General features: G+C 42.3%; 1 protein-coding gene across 4 annotated transcripts in view; it reads left to right on the plus strand.

Annotated features, from left to right (window-relative positions):
• Positions 1-22874, plus strand: part of LOC106561911 (LARGE xylosyl- and glucuronyltransferase 2) — a 117119-nt gene that overhangs the window by 52519 nt on the left and 41726 nt on the right. Inside the window, exon 1 of one of the 4 annotated variants that reach the window (XM_014126259.2) lies at positions 16412-16545. The exons of 1 other annotated variant lie outside the window; for it this stretch is intronic. The gene's annotated coding sequence lies outside the window, so the exon portion shown is untranslated. 2 more of the 4 variants (XM_045688949.1, XM_014126258.2) reach the window with 2 other exon arrangements.

Consider the following 22874-nt stretch of genomic DNA (forward strand, 5'->3'; position numbering starts at 1 on the left):
ACATGATCTTTCAAGGACATTGTCGCAAAAAGAAGCATTATTGCGTTCTAACTACTCGCTATTCAAAGTGCTCTGAACAAATTAAGGGAATTGTTCACAAACATTGGCCCATTCTAAGATCTGATGACAGTATCGGTAATGTGTTTACGGACAGGTTCCTTGGTTGTATTGTCGCGGGGCAGAAATCTCAGAGATCAATTGTTAAACTCTGATTTACCACTCCAAAATATCCCTGCAAAACTTTTATTTGCGCCTCTACAGGATGGAAACTACAAGTGTAATGGCTGCGTTCAATGCAATGGCACTTACAAATGTAGATCCTTCAAACACTCCCAAATAGGGAAACAGATCCCAATCAAATGTTTATTTTGATGTGCTCCACTAAGGCAGTTATTTATCTTATAACTTCTCCTTGTGGTAAAAATGATGTGGGTAAAAAGAAGCGCGAATTAAAAGTGCAAATCCCGGAGCATCGTAGCAACATTAGGTGCAGGAACTCGACTTACCTAGTTGCGGCCCACTTTTTGGAAGCGAACCACTTGATTTCGTCCCTACGTTATATCGGCATCGAACGTGTTTACCATTATACCGTGATGAAGACAACTTGTCTGTCGAAAAGTTGGATATTAGGTTATTCAATTATTACATCTGAGCTCCTAGAGTATGAGGCTCTCCTTTTCTTTTTTAAGTGTTCTACTCTGCTAGCCAGCACCTCATGTAAACAGGTGTGCGTTTTTCCCCCTCCAGATCCCCTATCTGTCAGCCTGCTGTCTGCCTGGCCTCGATTGCTTTGATCCAAGCACACTTAACATTGCTGCAAATGGCTTGGCTTTATATTTGTCCTCATTAAACATTTAAAACACAATCTATATTCACAGCCAGATGTGGTGATTTGTGGGTAACTTTGTTTGTGTGTGTGTGAGTCATGCAGTCCCCGCGGTTATATCCAGGGGGCAGGTGCATTTAGGGTCATGAAATATTGTGTGGATGAAGGGCGGGTTGAATAAAGAGAAAATAATAAATGTATCATTCATGTGCAATTTATATTTATAGGCTATATGAAGGTTTTTCTTTCATTATTTTGGGCTATCTGGCATTAGTGGGTAAGCTTTAGGGCCTCCTTAACAGCTTCTACCCCCAAGCCATAAGACTGCTTTTGGCTAACTACTAGTCCCGTGCGAATCGACTTCCCTGCGTTTTGAGGGAAATGTCTGAGTTTGACAGGTGTTGATTGCGGTTTGCTGCTCATAAGCTACAGTATATATGAATGGCCTACCAACTTTCACAATGAAAGCTTTTGTTAATATGTTTTGTGCGTATTAATTGAATATTGCCAAATGCATCAGTAAAAAAGATATTTAGGCTATTTAATGCAACCCTTGCTGTTAATAGATCACAAAGCAGCATTCAACTGACCTAAACGTTTGGAAATGATCATTTAACTTTCTCGACCATAGCCTTTAAACAGTGTTTAGCTCACATCTGAAGGCTGGGGGCATTTAGGACCTACTGAGATTCACTAAAATATCCTAATGATTATTATCACACTTCCTCAATTAAATATTATGGCGACACTATACCAAAAATGATTGCTATTGTTTAGAAACTTGGGAACCAAGTTTGAGTCATCAGTGTGGCCCTATCACCTGAACATGTTGAAATACTGTATCTTCATGCCTAGAATAAAAACCTCCAGGCTTCCGTCACAATTGATTAAAAAAAAAATTATACAAATTCAGGGGGCAGTTTAGAATAAACTTATCCCGTCCGAATCGTCATCTGGAATAATGGACATTCTGGAGTAATAATTACATAGTCAACATTCTCTTCTAATACTTTGGTCACGTGCATGCGATGCATAGATGCGGCAAATAAAGGGAGCAAATATTGAGGGAATAGGGAATGTTTTTCCTAAATAAATTAGGGATTTCGGTTACAGAACTTTTCAGTCAGAAATGTCTGTGCTTATGTTGCAGTTTCAGCAACACGACAGCGCAATAAAGACTGATGTTCTGTGGTGGTCGCTGAAGCAGGGAGGAGAGGGAGACAACGGGTGCTAGTCACACAGTTACTCGCTGTCTTTTTTTTAAACACAGTGCAGCAAGTCTGAGCCTGACCCGGCACAATCAAATCAATTGCTGGTCGGACTCCCCCAAGTAATTTGTCTATCTTAATTATTTAATCAAAGAGTGTGCTTAAAGCATCAGACAAGCTCAGTGAATATAGTTGATTCGATTAAAACACATAGGATGTGTCAATATATGGAAAAGTCACGTTTTAAAAATGTTGACTAATTAATTGGTCGAAAGAACAGACGACTCTTGGTCGACTAAGATATATTTTAGTCAGGGACAGCCCTAGTGAGCATGCATCTGTGGGTGGGTGCATGTGTTTATCCTTTGTTAAACACACAACACACTCTCTCCGGGGCGTGCTGTGTGACAGGCTGTATCCTGTGAGACTCATATAAGGTCTCTGTCAGGGCATTGGATCATAATCAAATTGAGCTCTAGGTATAAATGTTCACACTGATATGTGGGTGGTGGGGATTTGATGTGATTCACAGGCTCTCATAGGTCCTTAACTCTACTAAAACACACACACACACACACACACACACACACACAACATCCCACTGGTCCTCTCCTCACAGGAGCCAGACACATCATTGCAGAGCTGACCGGTTAGGCACAATACCTCTCTCGCCCTGACCCCTACCTCTGACCTCTGACCCCTGACCAGTGAAAGTGGAAGGCGCTTATTGTCTTTACCACTGCCTGATTGGCTCTCCCACAGGGCTTAGAGGGTCAGGTGATGTTCTGACTATACACTTTGCACACAGGGGAGGATAGAGTATCTCAGAATATGTCAGAGCCTGCTGTGCTGTGTGTTTATGGTCAGTGCCATGCAGTGGGGGTTGTGTATAGGTACACTAAGTGTACAAAACATTAGGGACACCTTCCTAATATTGAGTTGCACGCCCTTTTGCCGTCAGAACATCCTTAATTCATTGGGGCACACAAGGAAGTCTCCACAAGGAAGTCAAAAGCGTCCCAGAGGGATTCTGTCCCATGTTTGACTTCAATTCTTCCCACAGTTGTGTCAAGTTGGCTGTATGTCTTTTGGGTAGTGTGGACCATTCTTGATGCACATGGGAAACTGTTGAGCGTGAAAAACCCAACAGCGTTGCAGTGCTTGACACTCTCAAACCAGTGGGCCTGGCACCTTCTACCATTCACCTGGTCAGTCTATAGCATGGAAAGAGCAGGTGTTCCTAATGTCTTCTGCACTCAGTGTATATGTTTTAGGGATGGTGGGGGCAGGGGTGGAGATGGGAGGCAGTGGGGTGGAAGTTTTAAATTGCCCTGTTTATGAGTCCACCAGTAGTTATTGACAGGGATAAATACTAACTGTTTGTTTAGATTGAGGGAGGGAGTATATGAAGAGTTTATATACACTTTAAGTTTGTTTTCACCCCTTTTTCATGGTAACCAATTGGTAGTTACAGTTATTGCTGCAACTCCTGCTCTCAACTGCAAAGGTTGAGAGCTGTGCGTCCTCCGAAAAACTACCCAGCCTAGCCACACTGCTCCTTGACACAATGCCCACATAACCCAGAACTCAGTCACACCAATGTGTCAGAGGAAACACCATACACCTGGCAACCATGTCAGCATGCATGCTCCCGGCCCGCCACAGGAGTCGCGATGGGACAAGGAAATCCCGACCGACCAAACCCTCCCCTAACCTGGACAACACTGGGCCAATTGTGCGCCACCCCATGGGTCTCTCGGTCACGGCAGAGCCTGGTCTCGAACCAGGATCTTTAGTGGCACTGTAATGCAGTGCCTTAGACCACTGTGCCACTCGGGAGGCCACTAACCTTTATTGTTTAAAGAACTTAGGAAAGAGATCGGTGTGTTTTTTTTCACTATATAATCACGGAATTGGGTTGTTCAATGACAGACATTTATTTGTTTAAAATCTATCATATTTTATGGTTTCATTTCAGAGAGACAAATAATCATGTTTTAAAAAAAATGCTATATATCCACCTCACTCTCAAGAAATAAGTAGTACTGCTAGGTTTTACAGAGTGAAATGTAACAAATAACTACATTTTTAATAAAGAATAAAGAAAAAATTGTTCAATACAGTAATTTGAGATCTGTATGTAAAACATTTACATTTGACTTTGCAGTCATTTTGTCACACGCTGATCTGTTTCACTTGTCCTTGTGATTGTCTCCACCCACCTCCAGGTGTCTCCCATCTTCCCCAGTATCCACCGGTGTATTTATACCTTTCTTCTCTGTTTGTTCGTTGCCAGTTCATCTTGTTTGTCAAGTCAAACAGCGTTTTTGTTCTCGGCTCCTGCTTTTCCCAGTCTCTCCTTTTTCTCACCCTCCTGGTTTTGACCTTTGCCTGTCCTAACTCTGAGCCCGCCTGCCCCTGACACTGAGCCTGCCTGCCGACCTGTACCTTTGCCCCACCTCTGGATTACTGAACTCTGCCTGTCCCTGACACTGAGCTTGCCTGCCGACCTGTACCTTTGTCCCACCTCTGGATTGTTGAACACTGCCTACCCTAACCATGAGCCTGCCTGCCGTCCGGTACCGTTGCCCCACCTCTGGTTTACTGACCCCTGCCTGCCTTGACCTGTCTATTGCCTGCCCGTTGGAATATTAAACCATTGTCAATTTGACGTGTTTGCGTCTGGGTCTTACCTTGATTCCTGATACATTTAGCAGATGTTTTTAGCCAGAGTAACTTACAGTTGCATTCGTCTTAACTTAACTTGCATTCATCTTAAGATAGCTAGGTGAGACAACCACATGTCACAGTCAAACATACAGGATACGAACATTCCATTCCAGCTTAACAATGGATATATACCGTAAAAGAAAATAAACGATTTTGATACACATCTAAAATCTATGAATCAAACATTTGGGAACAGTCATATTTTACACACACATGAACATACCCATAAGCAATACTTTCGGATGAAAAAACACAAATGTGAAAAATTGATTGACATTGCGTTTTGGAAATAAACTCTTCATATTGAAAGAGGAAAAAATAGGGAAGAGATTAAAAGAGAGATGTGATTCATACAGGCTCATAATGGAAGTCTCTCCTATCCCTAAAGTAAGCATCCTCATCCCTTCCTCATCACCCCTCTCTACACTTCTACTGTCCTCATTGTCTCTCGTGCCCTCTCTCCATCTGTTACACTTCTCCCTCCCCTCTCTCCATCTCTAAACCTACTTCCACCCATTCTCCTCTCTCCTCTTCTCCCCTTCTAATTGCCCTTACTCCATCTTATCCACTCCTCCTCTCTTCCACCTCTCATCCACTACTCTTTCAGAGAGATAAATGCCTCTCATCTTCTGCTTTGGAAGGTAAGAAATGGAGCTTCTACTCCACTGGGGAAATAAACTATACCCAATCCTTTATCATCCCTCTCTCCACTGCACTCCACTCCTCTCATCTCCTCTTCTCCCCCCCATAAACAGTCCCTCTTTCTTCTCCCTTTTCCCATAAGGCCTACTGTCACACTTCCTTCTCTCTTTCACTCTCGCTCTCTCCCTCTCTATTCCTCTATTGTTCTCTCTCAGATGAGAAACCCTCACAGTTTACTCTCTCATACATGGAGATGTTCTCTGATATTACATGTTCTTTATGTTCATGATCTCTGTTTTTAGCGATTCATTTATTTTCTTTGAGTGCCGGCCAGCTTTGGATGATTAACTACTAAGTTAAGTTAATGATGTTGTTGTTTTTTGAAGGCACTGAGTCACAGGTGACTACCTCATGAAGCTAGTTAACCTCTTGGGGCTAGGTGGGACGCTAGCGTGCCACCCGTGGTGCAATCCATCAACAGCAGGTGCATTTCAAGAGCGGCAAATTTGAATCCAAATAAATGTCAAAATTCAAATTTTTCAAAAATACAACTATTTTACACCATTTGAAAGATAAACATCTCCTTAATCTAACCACGTTTTACGATTTCAAAAAGGTTTTACGGCGAAAGCATAAATTTAGAGTATGTTAGGACAGTACATTTACAAGAGTTGTGTGTAATGTTTTGTCAAGTCAAAGACAGGGTCACCAAAACCATAAAACCAGCTAAAATGATGCACTAACCTTTTACAATCTCCATCAGATGACACTCCTAGGACATTATGTTAGACAATGCATGCATTTTTAGTTCTATCAAGTTCATATTTATATCCAAAAACAGCGTTTTACTATGGCATTGATGTTGAGGAAATCGTTTCCCTCCAATAACCGGCAGTCAAGTCAGCGTCACAAATTAAATAATTAAAATTAGAAAACATTGGTAAAATATTATATTGTCATTTAAAGAATTATAGATTTACATCTCTTGAACTCAATCAACTTGCCAGATTTAAAAATAACCTTACTGGGAAATCACACTTTGCAATAATCTGAGCACTGCGCCCAGAAAAATACGCGTTGCGATACAGACTAGACGTCATGTTGGGGAGATCTAAAATCGAAAATACTATGTAAATAATCCATTACCTTTGATTCTCTTCATCAGATGTCACTTCCAGGTATCACAGGTCCATAACGAATGTAGTTTTGTTCAAAAAAGCTCATCATTTATGTCCAAAAATCTCCGTCTCGTTAGCACATGATGTAAGCCAGCCGGACTTCTCGTCATGAACGAGGGGAAAAAATATATTTCCGTTCGTTCAAACATGTCAAACGTTGTATAGCATAAATCATTAGGGCCTTTTTTAACCAGAACATGAATAATATTCAAGGTGGACGAATGCATACTCTTTTATAACGTATTGGAACGAGGGTACCCAACATGAACTCGCGCGCCAGGTGTCTAATGGGACATCATCGTTCCATGGCTCTTGTTCGGTCAGATCTCCCTCCAGAAGACTCAAAACACTTTGTAAAGGCTGGTGACATCTAGTGGAAGCAATAGGAAGTGCCAAAATATTCCTAAGCCCCTGTGTTTTTCAATGGGATAGGTTTAAAGTCAATACAACACATCAGGTATCCACTTCCTGTCAGAAAATGTCTCAGGGTTTTGCCTGCCAAATGAGTTCTGTTATACTCACAGACACCATTCAAACAGTTTTAGAAACTTTAGAGTGTTTTCTATCCATATATAATAAGTATATGCATATTCTAGTTACTGGGTAGGATTAGTAACCAGATTAAATCGGGTACATTTTTTTTATCCAGACGTGCAAATGCTGCCCCCTAGACCCAACAGGTTAAGAGAATGCCAAGAGTTTGCAAAGCTGTCCTCAAGGCAAAGGCTGGCATTTTGAAGAATCTCAAGTATGAAATACATTTTGATTTGTTTAACACTTTTTTGCTTACTACATGATTCCATATGTGTTATTTCATAGTGTTGGTGTCTTCACTATTATTTAAAACAGTAAAAATAAAGAAAAACCCTTGAATAAGTAGGTGTTCTTAAACTTTTGACTGGTAGTGTATATGTACACTGCCGTTCAAAAGTTTGGGGTCACTTAGAAATGTCCTTGTTTTTGAAAGAAAAGCTATTTTTTTTTGCCCATTTTACATTTTACATTTTAGTTATTTAGCAGACGCTCTTATCCAGAGCGACTTACAGTAGTGAATGCATACATTTCATTTCATACATTTTTTTTCATCTTTTTTTCTGTGCTGGCCCCCCGTGGGAATCGAACCCACAACCCTGGCGTTGCAAACACCATGCTCTACCAACTGAGCTACAATTTTAAAATCAAATTGATCAGAAATACAGTGTAGATATTGTTAATGTAGTAAATGACTATTGTAGTTGGAAAAGGCCAGCATCCCTGAGACGCCTCTTCACTGTTAACGTTGAGACTGGAGTTTTGCGGGTACTATTTCATGAGCTACCAGTTGAGGACTTGTGAGGCGTCTGTTTCTCAAACTAGACATTCTAATGTACTTGTCCTCTTGCTCAGTTGTGTACTGGGGCCTCCCACTCATCTTTCTATTCTGGTTAGAGCCAGTTTGCACTGTTCTGTGAAGGGAGTAGTACACAGCGTTGTACGAGATCTTCAGTTTCTTGGCAATTTCTCGCATGGAATAGCCTTAATTTCTCAGAACAAGAATAGACTGACAAGTTTCACTAGAAAGGCCTTTGTTTCTGGCCATTTTGAGCTTGTAATCAAACCCACCAATGCTGATGCTCCAAATACTCAACTAGTCTAAAGAAGGCTAGTTTTATTGCTTCTTTAATCAGGACAGTTTTCAGCTGTGCTAACATAATTGCAAAAGGGTTTTCTAATTATCAATCAGCCTTATAAAATTATACACTTGGATTAGCTAACACAACGTGCCATTGGAACTCAGGAGTGATGGTTGCTGATAATGGGCCTGTCACGTCCTGGCCAGTATAAGGGTTAATTGTTATTGTAGTTTGGTCAGGACGTGGCAGAGGGTATTTGTTTTATGTGGTTCAGGGTGGTGTGTTAGTTAGGAGGGCGTTTGATTTATTATTTCCGGGTTTTGAGTTATGGTCTATGTTTATGTATTTCTATGTGTAGTCTAGTGAGTGTGTTTCTATGTTGAGTTAATTGGGGTGGACTTCCAATTGAAGGCAGCTGTTTGGTGTTGCCTTTGATTGGAAGTCCTATATTAGTTGGGTGTGTTTGTCTTGTATTTGTGGGAGATTGTTTTTGCATTGCGTGTTTTTGTGAGCCTGCAAAACTGTCATTTGTCGTGCTTATTGTTTTCTTGTTTTTTCGTGTTCAACGTTTGTTAATAAATTAAGGAAATGAACACCAACTCTGCTGCATATTGGTCCACCTTTTCGGAGGACGATTTCGCTATATCGTCCTCCGACGAAGAAAGCTGTGACAGGGCCTCTGTATGCCTATGTAGGTATTTCATAAAAAATCTGCAGTTTCCAGTTACAATAGCCATTTAGAACATTAAGAATGTCTACACTCTATTTCTGATCAAGTTGATGTTATTGTAATGGACAAAAATTTGCTTTTCTTTCAAAAACAAGGACATTTCTAAGTGACCCCAAACTTTAGAACTGTAGTGTGTATATATACAGTACCAGTCAAAAGTTTGGACACACCTACTCATTCAGGGGTGTTCCTTTATTTTTACTACTTTCTACATTGTAGAATAATAGTGAAGACTTAAACTATGAAATTACACATATGGAATCATATAGTAAGCAAAAAAGTGTTGCACAAATCAAAATATATTTTGTATTTTATTTTCTTCAAAGTAGCCACCCTGCCATGATGACAGCTTTGCAAACTCTTGGCATTCTCCACTATGCGTCGTGCTTAAGAACAGTCCTTAGCCGTGGTATATTGGCCATATACCACATATCGGCCATATACCCAACCCTCTCATGCATTATTGCTTAATTATGCAACGTTTGGGTCTAATCCTGAATGCTGATTGGTTAAAAGCGCACTCCAGCGCACTCAACCTATTCCACAAGTTACCACCGGGTAAATATTTGACTTTAAAATATCTATTTACCATGTTCCATCTGACTGCGCAATCCACTGTCTCATCAACCCAGGCAGGGAAGTTCTGAACTTAATGTCTAGATGCTTTTTATAGGAGAGATAATCTCACAGTTCTTTTAGACTAGCATTTAGTTTTCAACAGTGGAGATTTGTATAAACCTTGCTGTCTCTCTCTGACATTTGCAACATTGGTTCAATATTCAAATTCGATCTCCAACTGTCGCATAGTAATGAACGTTTGGGGTTGGGAGTCGGGACGAGAGAGAGAGGCAGGTAGCGTTTCTCAGCCAGTCGAATCATGAATCAGCTGGTAGCAAGATTATGGATATGTACAAAGAAATGTCAATGGAAAAAAGGTAAAACAAAACTAAGTGCAGCTAGTATGAAGTCTTTCCAGCATACATTTGAAGTTCTTGTGTTAGCTGTGTTGTTGGCTAGCTCCTCTAAACAACACTGTCCTAACGAGAGAGCACATTTTCTATGCCGGGCGAAATCGTGCCTCATTTGCTCATTGTTATGAATGTATTCAAATAAATGCCACTAGAAAACAGCTTAAACAAATCCAGCTACTGTTGTTATTCTGTCTGCGCTGTTTGACAGTGCAGACGAGCTAGGGATAAGAACGTTGCCAGCCAATATGGCAATGGAACATTTAGAATGAACGACTTGGTCGCGCCATAGTTACAGAACAAAAAGACTGAACGACTGGGTCGCGTCTCTCGCAACAGAACCAATAGAACGAACGACCATGTCACGCTCTGACCTAGGAGAGCTGTGTTTTCTCTGTTTAGTTAGGTCAGGGTGTGATAGGTGGGTGGGCATTCTATGTTTTGTGTTCTATGTTTTGGCCGGGTATGGTTTCCAATCAGCTGTCATTCGTTGTCTCTGATTGGAAGCCATACTTAGGCAGCCTGTTTTTCCCTTTGTTTTCGTGGGTAGTTGCTTTCTGTTTAGTTTGTGAACCTGACGGAACTGTTGGCTGTCATTTTGTTATTTTGTCTAGTGTTCGTTTTCATTAAAATATATAACAATGAGCACTCTACACGCTGCGCCTTGGTCTCCTCTATACGACGCCCGTAACAGACCAGCCGGCTTAGGTAGCAACCCTAGATTTGTTTTGGGACTATATCTTGTGGAAGGATGAAATAGAATGAATAAATTCATCAAAATAATATATTTAATGAAAATATGTCAATCATTATTTGAATATGTTGGTAACCCGTCGTACAAAAGTGATAATGCCCTTGAAGCAGGTGTTTGGAGGATATATTGGCACGGTTTGCCGGCCTGAGACGACACCCGTGCCAATATATCCTCTATACACCGGCTTCTCGGGCGTTATCACTTAATAACTAACCCATAAGAGTCTAAGCCCAAAAATGATGAAATCATTTGATGTAACATTTTTGGGGGCCTTACTACTATTAGCCCATACTATCGGATTGAATAACATATTCACTACATGGACCAACAGATAGTCCCAAAAAACATGAAAAGGAAGTTTGTTCTGAGGTGTCTGTCTTATATCTGAGATAAATAAGAAAGATCAGGAAACATTTGTTTTTTTTGGACATGTGTTTAACCTGTTCTCTCAACCTGTTCCACTACAGCCCCGTCGATGAGAATGGGGGGCGTGCTCAGTCCTCCTTTTGCTGCAGGCCACAATCATCTCCTTTGTTTTGGTCGTGTTGAGGGAGAGGTTGTTATCCTGCACCACACGGCCAGGTCTCTGACCTCCTCCCTATAGGCTGTCTCATCGTTGTCGTGATCAGGCCTACCACTTTTGTGTTGTTGGCAAGCTTAATGATGGTGTTGGTGTCGTGTCTGGCCATGTAGTCATGGGTGAACAGGGAGTACAGGAGGGGACTGAGGACGCACCCCTGAGGGGCCCCTGTATTGAGGATCAGCGTGGTAATGTGTTGTTACCTATCCTTTCCACCTGTGGGCAGCCCGTCACGATGTCCAGGATCCAGTTGTAGAGGCAGGTGTTTAGTCCAAGGGTCCTAAGCATAGTGATGAGCTTTGAGGTTACTACGATATGTTCACCCTCTGAATGGCACACAATCCATCTCAATTGTCTCCAGGCTTAAAAATCCTCTCTCATCCCCTTCATATTTACTGTTTTGAAGTAGATTTAACAAGTGACATCAATAAGGGATCATAGCTTTCACCTTGATTCACCTGGTCAGTCTATGCCTTGGAAAGAGCATGCTAGACCTAGAAGCACAGACAGCTCAGCTGCTGCTGCAGCAGTCAAGTGCAGTGGAGGCATGAAAAAAAACAGAGAGACACACACAGACACTGACAGATGTACTGCCAGTTTTATGTTTTGGCTCTAAATTATAGTGTAATAGTAATTAACCCTTGGGATAGTAGTTAGGCTTTTATAAGTTATTATGAGCCAATGGTCATCTGTTAAGCATTTATTCAGTCATTATTCTTCTTTATCTAGTATATGAGTCTATTCATTCACAACTAGGATGTTGCTGGGCCAAGCACAGGCAGCGTGATCCCTGGTCTTCTGGTACCAGTGCTGTGGGAAAGGATGCTTAGCGGAGACAGCTCAGAGGTGAGTGAAGTGGAGGTAGGAAGTAACCAGAGAGAGACAGATGTAGTGCCAGTTCCTTAATATGTTGGCTCTATATGAAATCATGACAGACTGACAGTGACAGCAGAGTAGATACAGAGACAGACTGCACAGAAGGGAGGCAACAGAGGCACAGTTGTAGTGGTGAGTTGTGCCTCCAGTGGTTTCTAAGTGTTGTATTTGTCTTAAACATGACCTGGTTAAAAAGAGCTGGTTAAAATAGGAGGAGGACTATGTTTCATCGGTCACTGGTACAGTACATGTTGCAAAATGCTGTACTAGTGTGCTGTCTATGTTATGTGTAAGTAACTTGAGGGGGGGGGGGGCGTGCACAGTGATGTGGGCAGGTGTGGCTAAAATGGCAGGGCAAATTGTTGTGTGTGTGTGTGTGTGTGTGTGTGTGTGTGTGTGTGTGTGTGTGTGTGTGTGTGTGTGTGTGTGTGTGTGTGTGTGTGTGTGTGTGTGTGTGCGCGCATCCGCAATTGAGTGTCTGCCTATATGCATGTCTATTGCGTGTGTGTTTGTAGCAGTTATCTGTCTTGCTCGGTGGTGCTGAAAGCCAACCCATTAGTTGTCTCTGCGGGGGAGAAAGGCAGGGATCAGATCAGCCCAGTGTCTGCAACTCCTATGGAGAAGAGATTAGCTGTCTGGCAGCTTGTTTATCCTGTGTTTTTAACACAGTAGCAGCCTTCCCTGCCACGCCTCCTTTTAAAGGTAGAGCAGACAAGTTGCACTGGGGCTACTGTGTTTCTCATAGGATGCATGGAGGCGTTCCAGAATGTTCTTGGAGGGCAAATACAGCCCCCACCCAGCTCCCTCCTCACTATTTCCTACCCACCTATTTATGTGGAACACACTTTGGGAGCCAGGGAAACCTAAACCATGTCATCTCCCTCCTCTCTCTTCCCCTTTCCACATATTTTATGGTGGTGGGGAAACCCAACCCTGCCCCCCCCCGTTTATGTCGGACCCCCTGTATGGGTGTTGTGGTGGGGGGACTTTAGGTTTACTGGCCAAGGCCCAGCCAGACCTTTAACCCCATAATTAGGAGATAAGTGGAGGTGTTAACCTGCATTAGTCATCTGGTTTGACAGCCACCGGATCCTGAGCCAACATCCCTGGACACTGATCTAAGGTCAGTTCTTTGCTGCCTCTCCTCTAATGGTTAAGGGCAGGAATGGCAGAAGGTAAGCTGATCCTAGATTTATAACTGTGCCTATGGGTAACTTCTACCCAAAGCAACCAGAGGAGAATGAGCACTGGAGACTAGAAGAAAGCAGTGAAACCAGTTCAACTGCACTAAAGGTCCATTGGCAATGTGAAACCTTAAAACTGGTGGCTGTAGAAGTACTGTATGAATCACTGTCCGTTTCATCAGGGTGTTTTCTTTTTGGTATTGGTATAGAACGGCTAGCGCTGCTACCAGTTGTTAGTGTTGTTTCTACTGGAATCTGACTGTCTTGGTTTAGCTTGAGGCTCAAAGGGAAACTGTTGCTCTAGGGACTGAGATTGAATTTCAGGATAGAACTTTTTTCTCTCTCTCACACACACACACACACACACACACACGTGTACACACACACACACACACACACGTGTACACACACACACGTGTACACACACACACACACACACACACACACACACACACACACACACACACACACACACACACACACACACACACACACACACACACACAGTACCTCCCCCCACACACACACACAGTACCTCCCCACACATACATATGCCTGTGACTGGCCTTGCATGGGTATATACAGTATTGTTGTGCTCCTGTGTAAGAGATAAGTAGTGCTGAGACTGTACTCTCTGCTCCTCTCTCTGCTCTTTCAGCTCAGTTGAATCTCCCTTCAGACTTTCTCCAGTTATTACTGCCTCTAATAGGGGATCGATCATCACAGCTTAATTTAGATAGCTGGCCAGACGCAGGCTCCAACTAGCTCTCTGTTTAGCAAAAACAGCATTGTCTCTACTTTAATTAGAGCACTGTACTCCCCCGTCGCATGAGCTCGCACATACGTAAGTACACAAGCCTAGATGCACACACATTCCCTACTTAACCTGTTATGGATAGGGGGCAGTATTTTCACAGCCGGATAAAAAACGTACCCGATTTAATCTGTTTATTACTCCTGCCCAGAAACTAGAATATGCATATAATTGTTTGATTTGGATAGAAAACACCCTAAAGTTTCTAAAACTGTTTGAATGGTGTCTGTGAGTATAACAGAACTCATATGGCAGGCCAAAACCTGAGAAGATTCCAAACAGGAAGTGCCCTCTCTGACCATTTCTTGGCCTTCTTTAGCCTCTTTATTGAAAACAGAGGATCTCTGCTGTAATGTGACACTTTCTAAGGCTCCCATAGGCTCTCAGAAGGCGCCAGAACGTTGAATGATGACTCTGCAGTCCCTGGCTGAAAAACAGTAGCGCATTTGGATAGTGGTCGATCTGAGAACAATGAGACGGGTGCGCGCGTGCACGTGAAGAGTCCATTTTACATTTTCAGTCTTTGAACGAAAACGACGTCTCCCGGTCGGAATATTATCGCTATTTTACGAGAAAAATCGCATAAAAATTGATTTTAAACAGCGTTTGACATGCTTTGAAGTACGGTAATGGAATATTTTGAAATTGTTTGTCACGATACGCGCCGGCGCGTCACCCTTCGTTACCCTTCGGATAGTGTCTTGAACGCACGAACAAAACGCCGCTATTTGGATATAACTATGGATTATTTGGAACCAAACCAACATTTGTTGTTGAAGTAGAAGTCCTGGGAGTGCATTCTGATGAAGAACAGCAAAGGTAATCCAATTTTTCTTATAGTAAATCTGAGTTTGGTGAGTACCAAACTTGGTGGGTGTCAAAATAGCTAGCCTGTGATGGCCGGGCTATCTACTCAGAATATTGCAAAATGTGCTTTCACCGAAAAGCTATTTTAAAATCGGACACCGCGATTGCATAAAGGAGTTCTGTATCTATAATTCTTAAAATAATTGTTATGTTTTTTGTGAACGTTTATCGTGAGTAATTTAGTAAATTCACCGGAAGTGTTCGGTGGGAATGCTAGTTCTGAACGTCACATGCTAATGTAAAAAGCTGGTTTTTGATATAAATATGAACTTGATTGAACAAAACATGCATGTATTGTATAACATAATGTCCTAGGAGTGTCATCTGATGAAGATCATCAAAGGTTAGTGCTGCATTTAGCTGTGGTTTTGGTTTTTGTGACATTATATGCTAGCTTGAAAAATGGGTGTCTGATTATTTTTGGCTGGGTACTCTCCTGACATAATCTAATGTTTTGCTTTCGTTGTAAAGCCTTTTTGAAATCGGACAGTGTGGTTAGATAAAGGAGAGTCTTGTCTTTAAAATGGTGTAAAATAGTCATATGTTTGAAAAATGGAAGTTTTCGGATTTTCGAGGAGTTTGTAATTCGCGCCACGCCCTATCATTGGATATTGGAGCGGTGTTCTGCTAGCGGAACATCTAGATGTAAGAGGTTAAGTGATGAAGCCGGTGTTTGGAATATATTGGCACAGGTGTTGTTAGGCCCGAGATGAAGTCGAGTTAATAATGCAGGAAACTTAGTATATATCCATAAAAATTATGCCATCTGAGAAAAGCTGTCTGCCTGTCTGTCTCTTCCCAACATGTTCAATACTATGGGACAGCTGGAGATCGAATTTGAATATTGAAACAATGTTGCAAATGTCAGAGAGACAGACAGCAAGGTTTATACATAATGTCTAGATATTTTTTATAGCAGAGATCAAGTTTATAAATTGCGTGGCTGGGCTGATGAGATAGTGGATTGCTCAGTGAGATGGAAAAAAGTAAATAGGCATTTCAACTTCATAGCTTTAGCTGGTGGTAACTTGTGGAATAGACACTGGCTGAAATGAGGATTTAACCAATCAAATTTGGAATTTCTGAATGTAATTTAATTCAAACAATACATTTTAATTTGAATTATCCACACCCTACAGGAAGCAGAATGAAATGTGAATTGAAGGAATACACACACACACACACACACACACACACACACACACACACACACACTGTTAGTCATCCACTCTTTGGATCAGGTTACTCAGTAATGCAGAGTTAACCCAGTCTCTGCGTTAAAAGAGACAGAAAAAGAGAGCAAGAGACAATGAGAGAGATTCTTGCATTCCTGAGTTCCAACCAACTCCTGTCTTTTGTCACAGAGGGTTAACCGTGTGCACGGTGACACCACTCCCCCTTTCTCTTGTTCTCCTTTCAGCTTCTCTCGCCCCTTTTTCTGAGAGAGAGACTTATTGAAAGCGTGGCTGTGCACAACAACGTGGACTTGCGGCTACACACTTGGCAGACACTTAACACACAGAGAGGAAACGATTGGAGCTTACACAAACACGCCGGTCGAAAGAATGTGCAAAGGTCATTGCAGCTTTTTATTATCGACTGTGTGGGTCTGTGTTTGTCCACTTGGTGTGTATGTCGGCTTTGTTTTCACTGTCAGCTGTCAAAGTCCTTGTCAGACCTACAAGCACGTCTTACAGGTGGAAAGGTGAGAGAGAGACAGAACAAGAGTGTGTGTGTGAGAGAGGGACAGAAAGAGAGAGGTGTGTGTGTTCCTGTGTGAACAGGAGTGAGAGGTGAGCAGCAATCCTCTGTTCTCTCCTTCTGTTCCCCCTTGAGTGAATAGTGTTGGTGCTGTCATTGTAGCCCTTCTGTACCATTATTTTCTTCTGTCCCTCTCTTCCTACAGTATCTCTCTCTGTTGTAGTCTACCTACAGAATGTTTGTGTCCTGCATCTCTACATTTTCTGATATCTTTTCTCATAATTATTTTCCTTAAGGTACTATCTCCTAAAAGTTTTCCCCAGGAATTTGACCTTGGTGTGCTGTGTTTACTATCTCGGATGTCCTTCTCTAGGCTGTGTGTGTGTGTGTGTCCTCTGTTATGTGTTCTGTCTTTGTTTTATGTTGTTATTGAGTCATCCAGTGTGTTGTTGTTTCAGTGAGTGAGCCGTCGGAGGCGACAGTGTGTTAGAACAACAAAGTAGGGCAGATTGGACAAGGTAACTATCTCTGCCGTTGTTATTTCTGCAGGCCATTGAAGGATACTCAACTTAATCTGTTGTAGCGTCACTCTGTACAGGGGGCTGAGGAGGACGTGTATGTGCCGGTGTGTACGCCTGAGCATGTTCGTGAGTATTAGTGTGTCGGCATCCGTGCGTGTTTATGCATAACTGAGGTGAGATTAGTTAGTCTGTGATCTAGCGTAACCTTCAGCTTTATTGTTTCTCAAATCAAATCAGATAAAATGTTATTGGTCACATACACATGGTTAGCAGATGTTAATGCGAGTGTAGCGAAATGCTTGTGCTTCTAGTTCCAACAGTGCAGTAATATCTAACAAGTAAACTAAAAATTCCCAATAACTACCTAATACACACAAATCTAAAGGGGTGAATGAGAATATGTACATATAAGTATATGGATGAGCGATGGCCGAGCGGCATAGGCAAGATGCAGTAAATGGTATATACATGTGATATGAGTAATGTAAGATATGTAGACATTATTAAAGTGGCCTTATTTAAAGTGGCATTGTTTAAAGTGACTAGTGATCCATTTATTAAAGTGTCCAGTGATTGGGTCTCAATGTACGCAGCAGCCTCTCTGAGTTAGTGATTGCTGTTTAGCAGTCTGATGGCCTTGAGATAGAAGCTGTTTCTCAATCTCTTGGTCCCAGCTTTGATGCACCTGTACTGACCTCGCCTTCTGGATGATAGTGGTGTGAACAGGCAGTGGCTCGGGTGGTTGTTGCCCTTGATGATATTTTTGGCCTTCCTGTGACATCGGGTGCTGTAGGTGTCATGGAGGGAAGGTAGTTTGCCCCCGGTGATGTGTTGTGCAGACCGCACAACCCTCTGGAGAGCCTTGCGGTTGAGGGTAGAGCAGTTGCCGTACCAGGCAGTGATACAGCCTGACAGGATGCTCTCGACTGTGCATCTGTAAAGGTTTGTCAGGGTTTTGGGTGACAAGCCAAATTTCTTCAGCCTCCTGAGGTTGAAGAGGCACTGTTGTGCCTTCTTCACCACACTCTCTGTGTGGGTGGACCATTTCAGTTTGTCAATGATGTGTACGTCCAGGAACAACACTTTCCACCTTCTCCACTGCTGTCCCTTTGATGTGGATAGGGGGTGCTCCCTCTGCTGTTTCCTGAAGTCCACGATCATCTCCTTTTGGTTTTTTGACATTGAGTGAGAGCTTGTTTTCCTGACACCACACTCCGAGTGCCCTCACCGACTCCCTGTAGGCTGTCTCGTCGTTGTTCAAGCCTAATACTGTGGTAGTGATTTAAATGGAGGCGTGCATGGCCACACAGTTGTGGGTGAACAGGGAGTACAGGAGAGGGCTGAGCACACATCCTTGTGGGGCCCCAGTGTTGAGGGTCAGCGAAGTGGAGATGTTGTTTCCTACCTTCACCATCTGGTGGCGGCGTGTCAGAAAGTCCAGGACCCAGTTTCACAGGGAGGGGTTGAGACTCAGGGCCTCCAGCTTGATGATGAGCTTGGAGGGTACTATGGTGTTGAATGCTGAGCTGTAGTCAATGAACAGCATTCTTACATAAATATTATTTTTGTCCAGATGGGATAGGGCAGTGTGCAGTGCGATGGCGATTGCGTCATCTGTGGACCTGTTGGGGTGGTATGCAAACTGAAGTGGGTCTAGAGTGGCCAGTAAGGTGGGGGCGATATGATCCTTGACAAGCCTCTCAAAGCACTTCATGATGACAGAAGTGAGTGCTACGGGGCCGTAGTCATTTAGTTCAGTTATCTTTGCCTTCTTGGGTACAGGAACAATGGTAGCCATCTTGAAGCATATGAGAACAACAGACTGGGATAGGGAGCGATTGAATATGTACGTAAACACACCAGTCAGCTGGTCTGTGCATGCTCTGAGGACATGGCTAGGGATGCCGCCTGGGCCAGCAGCCTTGCGAGGGTTAACATGTTTAAATGTTTTACTCACGTCAGCCACTGAGAAGGAAAGGGCGCAGTCGTTGTTAGCGAGCCACGACGGTGGCACTGAATTATCCTCAAAGCGGGCAAAGAAGGTGTGTAGTTTGTCTGGAAGCGTTTTCCTTCCCCTGTGTCGCTGTGACAGCTGGGGTTTAGCTCAGCAAACAATCCTCCATATTGTAAACAAACATATGATTATGACATTGACCTTTTATTCAAACTAGAATTTAATGATCTTAACCAGGATTTGCCTTTCGTTTTACTATGGCTCTGATTGCGCACACACGCTCTCTCGCTGTGTGGTGTGTGGTGTGTGTGTGTGTGTGTGTGTGTGTGTGTGTGTGTGTGTGTGTGTGTGTGTGTGTGTGTGTGTGTGTGTGTGTGTGTGAGAGTCCTTGCGTTCATGCGTGAAGATGAACAGATTTTCACACAGTTCAGCGAAAGCCAAATACACCTTACACACTGCTGAATCACCTTTTTTTCCATTAGGAGAAGAGTTTCTTTAAATTTTTCAAACCATATTCTGAAAGTCTGTTTTTCTGGGCCTCTGTGATCGATGCCGATGATCTATGATAGATAAGGGATAGCTAACAGATAGGTAATGAGTCATAGATCATAGATATGTGTCCAGAATCCTTTATTTTGCTTCTTTCTCTCTCTCTCTCTCTCTCTCATGTTTCTGCAGGCTGCTGCAGAGCTTTAGTTAAATTTAAACACACTGTCTCTCTCTCCTTTTGGCCCTCAGTAACCTGAAAACCATGTCCTCTATAGCTACATCTCTTTCTCCGAGGAATGCTACCCTAGTCTGCCCTCAAGCATGTAATTGCCTCATGTCATGTATTTCTAGTACTACATGTGCTTTCTATTCCTCTGTATGTACACTACCGTTCAAAAGTTTGGGGTCACTTAGAAATGTCCTTGTTTTTTAAAGAAAAGCACATTTCTGTCCATTAAAATAACATCAAATTGATCAGAAATAGAGTGTCGACATTGTTAATGTTGTAAATGACTATTGTAGCTGGAAATGGCTGATTTTTAATGGAGTATCTACACAGGCGTACAGAGGCACATTATCAGTAACCATCACTCCTGTGTTCCAATGGCACGTTGTGTTAGCTAATCAAAGTTTATAATTTTAAAAGGCTAATTGATAATTAGAAAACCCTTTTGCCATTATGTTAGCACAGCTGAAAGCTGTTGTGTTGATTAAAAAAGCAATACAACTGGCCTTCTTTAGACTAGTTGAGTATCTGGAGCATCAGCATTTGTGGGTTCGATTACAGGCTCAAAATGGCCAGAAACAAATACATTTCTTCTGAAACTGTCACGGTTGTCGTTGGGAAAGGAGGACCAAAATGCAGCAGGTATGTGGTTGCTCATCTTGAACTTTTATTAGACTCCAAATGAACACCAGAACAACAAAACGAACTCGCGAACAGTCTTCTCAGGCTCACACACGCTAGACAAGAAACAATCTCCCACAAAACCTACACCAAACAATTACCCATATATAGGACTCTCAATCAGAGGCAACGAGGAAGCACCTGCCTCCAATTGAGAGTCTCAACCCCCCCATTAACCTAACATAGAAATACACTCACTCGACTAAACATAGAAATACCTAAACATAGAACATAAACCAAAACCCGGAAATAATAAATCAAACGCCCTTCAACAAACACACCACCCCGAACCACATAAAACAAATACCCTCTGCCACGTCCTGACCAAACTACAATAACAATTAACCCTTATACTGGCCAGGACGTGACAGAAACTTGTCAGTCTATTCTTGTTCTGAGAAATGAAGGCTATTCCATGCGAGAAATTGCCAAGACACTGAAGATCTCATACAACGCTGTGTACTACTCCTTCACAGAACAACGCAAACTGGCTCTAACCAGAATAGAAAGAGGAGCGGGAGGCCCCAGTGCACAACTGAGCAAGAGGACAAGTACATTAGAGTGTCTAGTTTGAGAAACAGACACCTCACAAATCCTCAACTAGCAGCTTCATTAAATAGTACGCGCAAAACACCAGTCTCAATGTCAACAGTGAAGAGGTGGCTCCGCGATGCTGGCCTTCTAGGCTGAGTTCCTCTGTCCGGTGTCTGTGTTCTTTTTCCCATCTTAATCTTTTATTTTTATTGGCCAGTCTGAGATTTTTCTTTGCAACTTTGCCTAGGAGGCCAGCAACCCGGAGTCGCCTCTTTACTCTTAACATTGAAACAGTTTTTTTGCGGGTACAATTTTATGTTATTTTAATGGACAAAAAAAATTGCTTTTGTTTCAAAAACAAGGACATTTCTAAGTGACCCCAAACTTTTGAATGGTAGTGCATGTGTGCGTGTGTGGGTGCGTGCGTGCGTGTGTGCTTTAACTATCACAAGACAAGTGTGTAAAGACTGTAAAGTGGTTTCGACTTTAAAGGAAAACTACACCCAAACACTGTCTTTTGGTATTTGTTTCATTAGTCTGTTATTGATATAGTCCCAAAAATGTTTTGCATGTCAGCCATCAACTTTTCAAGATTTGTAACTTTCAAAATACGGAAATCTGGCCTGTATAATGCATTTTGCATCATGTGATGCTGGGTTTTGCAGTTTAATATCCCCCCCTGATAATCAAACCCATTGTTTGTGAATTGTTGAGGCTGTGAACAATCAACTTGGATTGGCACTGGAGAAGTGTTAATCTTTCCATTACCAGAACAGTAGAAGTGCTCTGATATAGGACCGAGGGCGAGATGAGAATAGAGGGGAAAATTAGGAAAAGAAGGGACTTTGAAACACAGACTGATAAAGGCTGATTTTAGAGGGTGGCCAGACGAGAGGACACATATTAGCTCGGGTTCAAATGACCAACGGACCATGTAACGCTGAGTATGTGTGTGCGTGCTTGTGTGTGTGGCTGTTGAAAACAGAGCCGAGTAGAGTTAACAACTTCACAGTCCCCCTAGAACTATTCCACGATCCTTATGGCAAAGCTACTGCAGTTAACTTTAGAGCTCTCTCTGTCTTTCTGCTATTCTTTCTCACTCTCTTTCTCTATGTCAATCTTCCTTATACAGTGCATTCAGAAAGTATTCAGAACGCTTGACTTTTTCCACATTTTGCTACGTTACAGCCTAATTCTAAAATTGATTAATTCGTTTTTTTCCTCATCAATCTACACAAAATACCCCAGAATGACAAAGCAAAACAGGTTTTTAGAAATTTTTGCAAATGTATTAAAAATCTATAACTGAAATATCACATTTACATAAGTTTTCAGACCCTTTACTCAGTACTTTGTTGAAGCAACTTTGGCGGCAATTATAGCATAGAGTCGTCTTGGGTATGACGCTACAAGCTTGGCACTAGAGGTCGACCGATTAATCGGAATGGTCGATTAATTAGGGCCGATTTCGAGTTTTCATAAAAATCGGTAATCGGTATTTTTGGCCACGGATTTGCAGATTTTTTTATTTTAATGTTTTAGAATTTTTTATTTTTTATTATAATTTTTTATTTTTACACCTTTATTTAACTAGGCAAGTCAGATTAAGAACACATTCTTATTTTCAATGACGGCCTAGGAACGGGGGTTAACTGCCTTGTTCAGGGGGGATTCGGGGATTGGTTTTTTCAACCTTCCGGTTACTAGTCCAACGCTCTAACCACCTGCCTTACACTGCACTCCACGAGGAGCCTGCATGGCAGGCTGACTACCTGTTACACGAGGGCAGCAAGAAGCC

This window comes from Salmo salar, chromosome ssa11, assembly GCF_905237065.1.
Source record: "Salmo salar chromosome ssa11, Ssal_v3.1, whole genome shotgun sequence".
Lineage (NCBI taxonomy): Eukaryota > Metazoa > Chordata > Actinopteri > Salmoniformes > Salmonidae > Salmo > Salmo salar.